At 40.0% G+C, this 10,624-nt stretch overlaps 1 long non-coding RNA gene across 1 annotated transcript; it reads left to right on the top strand.

Annotated features, from left to right (window-relative positions):
• LOC112436217 (uncharacterized) lies at positions 1-2,034 on the top strand. The gene is made up of 3 exons (XR_003024981.2): positions 1-391; positions 981-1,043; positions 1,125-2,034. It is a non-coding gene; the product is annotated as an uncharacterized LOC112436217 (long non-coding RNA).
• Positions 2,035-10,624: the final 8,590 nt, after the last annotated feature.

Below are 10,624 nucleotides of genomic sequence, written 5' to 3'. Positions count from 1 at the left end.
TGTGTTCTCCCCGTGCTCTCTCCTCCTGTCTGAACCTCTGTACTTCCTGTTTGACTCTGCCCGTCTCCCGTCAGTGTTATGTTCACCCCGCCCTGTCTCGTTATGGTTATCTGTGTCAGCTGTGTTCCCCGTGTGTTCCCACTTTCCTCGTTAACCCTCTGTGTATTTCTGTCTGCGTCTCCCTCTGTTCGGTGTCGCGTTCTCCCTCATAGCTGTGTGATTTTTCCCCTGTGGCTCCTTGTACTTTAGTCTCCCCAGTTTAAGTTTAGTACTGTTTTTTGTGTTTCACTTTATGCCAGCATTAAAGCTGTGTTTTGAGTTTACGTTTTTGTCTCCGTGAGTTTGCGTTTGGGTCCTCTCCTGCCTGCCACACAGCTGAACCATGACACAGGTATGCCGTTCAGCAGGTTAGTTACGACGTCGGGAGTAGTTAGGAGAACAAAGTGACACAGAGACTGTTCAGGTTGCTTTCCCAAAATCAACTCAAAGGTTTATTCAGTATACAACAGTTTATATAGAGGAAAAAGGTTCGTGTGTCAGCAGATTCTCAGTTCAAACCGATACAGACCAAATAAGGAAACGTCTTCCTGCCCTCTGAGCAAAGAAGTATCCTTTGTATAGTTTATCAGTTCAGCTACAATTTATGATTATCCCAGCGAAATACACTCCTAGACATAGAATACAGAGTTCTTTCATTAGTGAATTCTGAAACAAACCACCTGGCCTTTAACAAGCCTTTTTCTAAGAGATAAAGAAGGGAGGATGGGAGTAAGGAAGTGATCGCTGTGGTATTTTCGACCTTGGTACCAGCCTGTGATTCTTACACATTAATTCTTGGGTCACAGAGAAAGAGAAAAACAACTAGTAAATGGGCCTTATTGAGTAACAGTTTTCCTGTATAATATCACTATAAAGCAATATCCTGTAAATGCTACCATGGTATCAAAATATCACAACAATAACTGCCCTCGCGATTACAGCATTTTGGTCGGTCGGTCAGCGAGGCCAACATCGTTCTTTTTTTAACATGGACTTCATAAATGGTAAGTAAAGCAAGACTATTATTGTAATTTTTAAATGTATATCATAGGATATTCAATCTGTTTTCTTTTCTAAAACAAAAGCCTGATTTGTAGGAGCACGTGAGAATGGGCCAGCAAACGATGACATCTCGTAGCCCTTCTGCTCAAACAGCCATCAAATTGGCAGAACTGGGTACAAGCAGCACCACAACAGAAAGACTGTGAAAGGGATGCTGGCCAAACTTCAGTCTCTGAAGGTCTGTCCACGAACCCTACATTTGAAGATTGGACTGAAGATGCACCATATTGTCAAAGTGGAGCGCACCCTCCTCATCACCACAACTCTGGACTATGGACACCGACGATGAGGAAGATTTTTTGTATTTTGACGACTCCCCCAACATCGATGAGGTAGACTGCGCATGGCCACCCTTCCAAGTCCCTGAGAAATTACCCAAATCACTATGGGTTAAAAATGAGGACTTACACTATGTATCCACAAAATCGGTTTCAGTATGGTGATGAATTGTGAAGTAAGAATTCTTTTATGTAAAAAAGCATTTTTCTTTTTGTATATAAATAAATGTTGCCGTTGTGTGCTTCAATTTTAGTTATAATGCGCCAAATCACTACAGCAGTCGGCTCAAGGCAATGCCAACCAGAGTAAGGATCTTGTTAGACAACCGAGATAAAACATTTTCTATTAAAACCCGCACTATTATATCGTATTCCAGGAGACAGGTTCAGAACAACTTCTCAGTAACCTGCAGACAACATCAAATTAATTTAATGGTGCTTTTTTAGACACCGATCTGAAATATAAAAGTGTGTGTTAGAAGCAGCTTTGCTGGATTTGTTTTTAACTTGGTGAAACAGTGTAAATCTTTTTTTTTTCTTCTTAATTCAGCATTTTTACAGTTTTTAACTGTGTAGTCTTACCGTCTTTCTGGCAAAACGTATGCCAACTTGTGAAATGAGAGCATTTCTGGCAGTTAGGCGTTGATTATGCAAAAGAGAATAGCAACAATACAGCGTGTGTCTCTGCACCAACACATCCGCGGTCCTTTCACACGGAAACCACGTCTGTTACAGGCAGCGCTTCATCAATGTCTGACTGCCAGTGCTGGTTATTTAAAGTGTGTTTAAAACGTGACTCATTTGTTGTTAAAAAACAAAAACATTTCCTCCAGATATGCAATGTTACTGATTTAAAACATTTATATATTTTCAAATTTTTTAGTTGGATGTCAAACATATGAAAGACTCTGAAGCATATTTATATAGCAAAATTCACAATGGTATAACCATGCTGAACAAAAGAAAACCTCAGCATGCACCAATGCACACAAATGCAGGCCTTTCAACTGTATGTTACAGTTTTTTCTGAATGCTTAAACCCTAACTGTGATTCTTACAGCACAATTTCTAAAACTATTAATACTTATAGCAAAACCACTCACTGAGTTTGCAAAACTAAAAGCAGAAACACTGCTTTGCACTCAGTTTGCCATTTTGTAGCGCACACTTTGCAAACCTGTAGCTACAATCCACTGCACAGCACTCTCTTTGCAGAACTGTAAACACAACTCACTGCTTTACACTCAATTTCCAAATGATCAACGCACTCCTAGCAAAACTATACACATTTACGGCCATTATTTACACTCATTTGCCAACTGTCTGGCACACTGTCACATGTGAAAACTTTTTTAGATAATTAGTTCACTTTGCAATCAGCCTAAGCACTATAATACAGGTAAGCTAGGACACATGTCTCAATACTTAGGTCACTTTTGCAAAACTCTTCACACAATCCTCCTAACTGACCGTCAGCTTGGCAAAGCAGTTCATTTCACATTCAAAATGCACTACAACTACCAAAACACTTCATTCAGGTCTCAAATAAACTCATTCTTCCAGAACACTAGCAAAGGTTGACAGCCGACAAACACACTTTGTCACCCACAAAACAATGACCTAAAAACACTAACAACATGTAGCATTACACAGTGTTTTCTTGTGTAAAACAAGGACACATCTCTGTTTATAATTTCAATATATGTTACTGGAATGAATCAGACATCATGCAGAATTCGTTAATATTTGTTTATGTATTTTTATGTTTTTGCACTAAGTAATCCCAAAATACAAGAATTTGTATACACACCATCCACTGATACACATACAATAGTAATGCTATTCTACTCGGTCTTCTCCATTTGGCCACAGGTTCTCATCCACATCACATCTTATGTCATCTAGGGCAACACACCTAGGAAAGAATCTTCTGGCTGCCAGAATTGAAGGAGTTGAAAAATTGAAGGAGTAACACCTGTGCAGATGTTCATCTACAATGAGAATCAGCTGTGGCTGGTTAAACTGCATTTTTAGATTTAAAATATGTTTCAATAAAATATTGCTGTTGGATTTTGCTCTTTTCAAGTTTTGCATTGTGTTATTGTTTTGGCCATAAGTTTAACATTTTTGAAAACAGCACATGCAAAATGTCCTGTACGTACAAAGATTTTTGGCAGTTGTTGTGTCTGAGTGAGAAGATAATTCATGAAATTTGAGAGATGTAGTCATTGAATGCATTTTGTGCCAAAACAATGATAACTGGTCCTCAGTTTAGCCCACATAGACTTCTGTTGTGCTCACTGTGTGAGGAGTTTTGCAAAAGTGACCTACAGTTTTTTGTGAATGCTTAAACCCTAACTGTGATTCCTGTAGCACAATCTCTAAAACTATTCAGACTTATAGCAAAACCACTCACTGAGTTTGCAAAACTAAAAGCACAAAAACTGCTTTGCACTCAGTTTGCAATTTTGTAACACACACTTTGCAAAACTGTAGGCACAATTCACTGCACAACACTCAATTACCAAATTTCCAACACACTCCTAGCAAAAGTATACACATGTATGGCTATCATTAACACTAATTTGCCAACTGTCTGGCACACTTTCACATGTGAAAACTTTTTTAGATAATTAGTTCACTTTGCAATCAGCCTAAGCACTATAATACAGGTAAGCTGTGTGTGCGGAGTACAATGGAGGCAGCAGAAAGAGAGAGAAGTAGAGGAGGCCGAGGAAGAGGACGTGGAGGTGAAGAAGTAGGATGAAGAGGACGACAAGGACAAGGAGGAGCAAGAGGAAGACGAGGAGGGGGGAGAGGAAGATGAGGAGGGCGGAGAGGAAGGGTAGGAAGAGTAAGAAATAGAATTGCTGATGACATCAGAGCTACAATAGTGGACCATGTAATCAACCGTGGAATGACCCTGAGGGTAGCTGGCCAACGGGTCCAGCCTAACTCGAGCCGCTACACTGTAGCAAGCACCATAAGGACATCTTGAAATGAGAATCAGTGAGTACAGTCACTTCGCACTAAGATCTGTAGCACTGCCATATGCCAATGAGAAACACACCAATACCATTGATGTAAAAATACTGAAATTGTTACTTTACAGAATTGCTAGATGACCAGATGCTGGGGCAGAGGAAGCATGTTCACTGCAGACCAAGTAACCCATATAGTCATTATGGCGATTGCAAATAATCCTATACTTGGAAATAAACACTTGTGTTTGTTTTGATGTGTTTGAATAAACACCAGTACTTGAAGTTTGGATCCCTCTATGCTTATGGATCTATGACAGAAGTATGAGCTCACACTGACATAGCCTACCTTGTGCACAGAGAAAGCAAAAGCCAGATGTGTTTTGTATTCATACCATCAGTGTGCAGTTGGCGCATTGTGTGCTTAGTAGATGATGGCTTGTGTGTACTGTTTGATACGGAAACACCATTTTTACGAAGGTGTGAAGAGTTAATCCAGCTGTGTTTGCTTTTGCAAGAGAACTACAATGTTTTGATGATTGGGTGACAGGTTTTCTTATTTGTGTGAAGAGTTTTGCAAAATTAGCCAATAGTTACAAAAAATGTGCTTACAGTTTTTCCAAATGCTAAAACACATGTCACAAACGTTACCACCAGGTCCCCCAATGTCCAAACACAACACCCTTCTCTAAAGCTACATAAACACAACCACACCTTCCCACTGCAAAACTCAAACTCCCACACCAAGAGAGCAGCTCGAAGCTGTCAAAACTGTAAACACTATACACAGCATTACACACTACAGCAAAACAATTGAAAACACAATGCTCAATTTGTGAGAAGGTTCTTTGTTTCATAACTGCCAATGCATATTTTAGAAACTATACAGTAACGGATCGTCGTAGATCTCTGCAGAGGATTAGGCATTTAGATTTGTGAGTTTCATATGAGTAGTATAAATCTATGGAAAATCCTGCATGTACGTACACTACTGTAACACAACTCAATGCAAAAACAGAATCTATTGCACACAACAGTAATCTTGAAAACATGAACAGGGTGTGAAGTGTATTTACGTTATTCACACCACACACACACCACAATCACTGTGCGGCATCATGTCGCTGAGCTGTTGCTCGCATCTCGTCCGTAATGATGGTGCGAGGTTGTCTTGCTCTCCCTCCTGGACCTTCTCCTCTCCCATGTTGGCCTTCTCCTCTTCCTCGTTGGTCGCTCCTCTTCCTCCTCTCATTTGAACTCCTCTTCCTCGTTGGCCTGCTCCTCTTCTTCCAGGGCCAGCTCTTCTCCCTCCTCTGCATCAAATTCCTCTTCCCCTGACTCTGCCTTCATCCATTGTGTTTGTTTGGAATCTTCAGCATACTGTGCACTCTGAACTTGCTTTTACATGTGGGTACAGCGTTAGCAACAAGTGTCTTCAATTTTGAGTCATTGTGTGCAGTGACTGACGCCAGGTGTGTTCCCTGTGTTCAAAGATTGGTGACTGTGGCAAGCATTTTGCATCACATGGGCTTTCATTTGAGAATATGAGCAGAGTTGTTTTGCAACATGTGTTTTAGCAAGGAAAAATGTGTTTAGATTTATGAGTACAGAGGGTTGTGTTTTGTGAATTGTGTCTTCATGTGACATGTGTTTATGGTACTGGAATATGGTGGCTACATTTAGTAAATGTGTTTAGACTACTGGTCATTTGGGTTACAGGATTGGCTTTTGTGTTTTAGCATTTGAGAAAAACTGTAAGCAATCAGAAAAAAACTGGAAGTATTGAGAAATGTGTCCTAGCGTCTGTAAAAAACTGTAATATGATGGCTTGTGTTAACTGTTGGATACAAAAATACCATTTTTACAAAGGTGTGGAGAGATAAGCAAGGGTTGTTCGCTTTTACAAGGAAACTATGTTTTGCTGATTGGGTGAAGAGTTTACTTATTTGTGTGTAGAGTTTTGCAAAAATAGCCAATAGTTACAAAAAATGTGCTCAAGCCATCAGAAAAAACTGTAAATCCAACAAAGAGTGAAAATCCAAAAGCTGCAGCAATCCTTTGTATTATTGATGTCTCGCTCTCTGTGTGTGCATGTGCGTGTGTGTGCGCGCGCGCGTGTGTGTGTGCGTGCTCACAGTCACTCTCACTGCACTGATTTTACAGTAATGTGCAACAGTTGTAATGTCAATTACAATTCCAAACTGCCCTTTTCTCCAGTGAGGGTTATAATGAACTTTAAGTTGTTCTATTGTGTGACTGCACATGGCCCATCACAGGACCCCTAGTAAGCTGTACAGCAGAAATTTCAGTTCACTTTTATCTATACAGCACCAAATTACAACAGTCACCTGATAGTGAGACTGTTAGTCACACACATGGTGGACAGAAAGTAATTTTTGAATTTAGAAAAAAAGAAAATGACTCAATTAACATTTATGCTTTTATTTATTATTATTACACCTTTTTCCAGTGCTCTTACATATACGACAAAGCGTGTATGGACTGTGTGGGGGACCGTACCTTAACTGTGAAGCTCACCTATTTTGTTTATCATACGATGTCTGTGTGCATTACTTAATATCAGTATGGAAAGCAGTTTTTATCAAACAAAAGACAGAAAACTTCCCAATATGTGAAGTTACAGCAGAGCTTCTTTTTCAGTCAGTGTACTTTTAGAGCATCTACACTAGCTCATGTACTCAAGTACAATCAGTAAATGTACTTTAACATTTGAGATTCTGAACAAGTCTTGCTTATGTGATGTGAACTATTTCATGGACCTTTTTTTTGTATTATGCATCAAACTTACGCAAATCAGTTGTCACTTATTTGATCAAATCAAGGGAGAAGCAACTCCTTTTTAGCTTCTGTGATGCATATACTTCTCACACCTTAAACTTGATGTTAGTGCTATTGAAGTTAACATGTCTCATGTTACCATCTTGTATTTCTAAAACACAGCCTTGGCATATGATAGGTTTGTAGCTTAAACCTATTCGCTGGAACGTTCAAGACAATTTAACTACACAGCAAAAGCAAGACACGAGTAGGCAAAGTTCTTTGTGTTACTCATGCATGAGGGAGGCCTGCCTGGAGCCAAGTGTCGTTCCACCCACTTGACCTCCGTCAGACTCTCAGCCAGGTTCCCTGTAACACTCCTTTTATTGTGGTTACATGAATATGCATAGGTTCATTAACATATGACGTTTCATATAGGTATACATGTGGACAAAGAATACCTTGTCTGTGTGTGTCGTGTAAGTGTGTGTGTGTGGGGGGGGGGGTCAAGATGTGACCCCATGAAGACTCCCCAAAGCTGGTCCATCAGGAGTCTAGCGGTCCATCTAAACAAAAGGCTCTTATACTTAACCAGATACAGAGTAGGTGTCCTTCTATACCATAAATCAGTAAGAGCAGTAAACTCTCTCCTGACCTGCAGTTGTGTGTGCATGCCAGAGTGCTCTGGGAGTCTCCACAGACTACTAAGGATCAAAGCTCTACCAACATGACATTGATTATAAAACTCTAAGCATAAATGAGAATCAACAATACAAATCTAACAGCATATGCCCTGTAGACTCTCAGATGGAAACACCAATGATTTAAATATTCACAAATTTCATCAGTCCATCTTTAATGTCTTAAGTTTTGCTGTTTTTATGTTTTACATTAAAAAAATTCTATTTTAAAATGAAAGCAAAGTGACATGGAAAGATATTTTTCCTTAATGATGTTGCTGCAGCCATCTCAAATACTAATTATTCTGTGATTTTTATTGTCAAACTGCGATTTTCCAAATGTGTGTGGAGTAAAACGACCATTCTCTGATCATGCAAATGCAGTGACCAAGAATCATTCAGGATTAACGACACAAACTGTTTCGATGGCTGAAACAGTTTGTCTCATAGTTCTCACACGTGACCATTCGTTTCACAAACACATTCGTCGTCTTGTCTGTTTATGTGGTTTTTATGAAACTGATTTTCAATAGTGCAACTAGCGTCTAACTTTTCTTTGCTCTCCAGTTTAAATGCATGAATTTGCAGGCTTTATTGAAACTGTCACAATTTAACACTCAATGCCATAAACAGAGTTGTTCTGTGTTTCTACAAACACTGCTTCATATATCAACAGCTCTGAAAATCCCCTTTTTTAAAGTAATGTAGAACATGATCTCTCTCACTCTCTGTGTCTCTAAAAAACCCAACAAACTGGCAATCACCTCTAAACAAGGGGTGTAGGTTATGGCTCTTTATCAGCCGCAACACCATGCAAAACATGGATGATGACTCTTTTACCAAACCGTGTTGCTACCCCCAACCCGCAGGCTCCAGGTGTCTGACCTCTAACCCTGGTTGCCAAATGTGCCTGCGAGGCCCTTCTTTTTACCACCAGACTAAGTTTGTAGTCTGATCTGCTAATATTATTTTATTACAGCGTAAGGTGCTGTTAGGTTACCACTTTGACTTTCTTACTTTTTTCTTTACATTTCTGAGCCCATACATGATCAAACTTTTACTTGAGTATTTCTGACACTAGCAGCTAAACTTCTACTTAAGTAAAAAAAAAAAAGTGCCTGCACTGTTGCCACCTCAGTTGGCACTTTTCTAGAGCTTGTAGAATTTTTCACATGGACACTGTGGGATTATAATATTCTCTTATGCTATTTTATACCCCTAATTAAAGATTGTGAAATTATTATGTAGTTTTAGTTTGCAGTATTCTCCTGAATTAGAAGGTGATAACTATTACAGTTATTAAACTGATTTGTATTACATTAGACTGCTGATTCAGTGTGAGTGAATGATATTGTTTATGATGCATTATACTGCTGTTTTCAGAGAGTCAGGACTTTGCTTCTTCTGATAGTAGAGGAGACAGAGAGCACATCACCCCCACCGTTGTTGAAGGCAGACAAAATAGGGCGCCAAGGCCATAAGTCAGGCTCGCTGGGAGTTAGAAAGAATGTGAATGTTTAGGTTTTCTTCATGCATGTCTCCCCATCCGGATGGTTTATGCTCATGAAGTGTTGAATTGTATGGAATAAAAGATTGTTGATTGAGCATTTATATGCCGAGTAGTGTCCTTCCTTCAGCCCAAAGAGCGAAAGAATTGGGAGAATTAAACAATTTGGTGCCTGGTGACCCGGATCTTTGGTGTGCTGAGGAAGGCAGATTGGCCTGTGGTGAGATCGTGAGGCGAGGCGAGCAGAGGACCGGTCCAAATATAAAAAGCTAAGCACAGCCTGTTGTAAATACCAAATGTGCATATTGGGCTTTCCAAATTAATGTGTTCGCTGAGTTACACGTATTTTCGCATTAAATTGTCGGTGTCTGGTTTTCGGTGCGAGATACTAACATCATAAGTTGAGGCTGAATTCCAGTGTCATAGGAACTGGCTCTAGCAAGAAACTAAAAACATTCTACGTTGAGACTAGAGTTGCAGCCCACGTTACCTTCCACATTTAATTTTGTGTATGACTGGCTTCTGTTGCAAGAAACGGGGAAAATTTCTAAGACGCGGCCAAAGTTCAACATATGAAATAGAGTCTGGCTTGTGGTGCGCTTGCATTTCAAAGGTGAGCTCAGAGGTTTCTGTGTGTGTTTCTGTGTGTGAAATATGAACATGGTGACAGTGACGGTTGATGTGTGAATTGGAGGGCACTAGAGCGGAGACACATTTTAGGATCTAAGGTTGACGCCTAGTGGGCCTTGTGGATTTTGTCCTAGGAGTGGTTCCCTCAACTGGTAGTTCGGACGCGACCCGGATGTAACTAGGATAGCAACCTTGGAGGTGAGGACACCTAAAAAAGCTTTGTCCTGGGGTTGGTTCCCTCACCGTACTTTGGACACAAGGTACGGTCCAGCGGCGTCTGGTGATCCAGGTTTATAACCTGAGGACTCAGGGCTCTCAAATAATAACAGAATAACACTGAAACCGCTGTGCAATCACGGGTTTACATTTATTCTGGACTAGAGCAAGACACGTTTTGAAATCAAAGGTTAAGTTCTATATTAGTCGAAAAGGTTGCATTCCTCGTTTCAGTGGTTGAAATTGTTGATTGCTTTGTGCCTGTCCCCTGACGAGTGTGGAAAATTAAAATAACAGAGAGTAAAGAGGGAAATTTGGAGCCACATAGAGATAGACGGGCGTAATTGGGTGTGATACTCTGTGGTGTAAAAAACTGTAAGAGGTGAGTAGTGGTGTGAAATATATTGGGTTATAAATCTGACGTAGAGAATGGAGTGTTAAGAAATATACTCT

This window comes from Maylandia zebra, linkage group LG17 (assembly GCF_041146795.1).
Source record: "Maylandia zebra isolate NMK-2024a linkage group LG17, Mzebra_GT3a, whole genome shotgun sequence".
NCBI lineage: Eukaryota > Metazoa > Chordata > Actinopteri > Cichliformes > Cichlidae > Maylandia > Maylandia zebra.
This window is presented reverse-complemented; position numbering and strand designations above follow the sequence as displayed.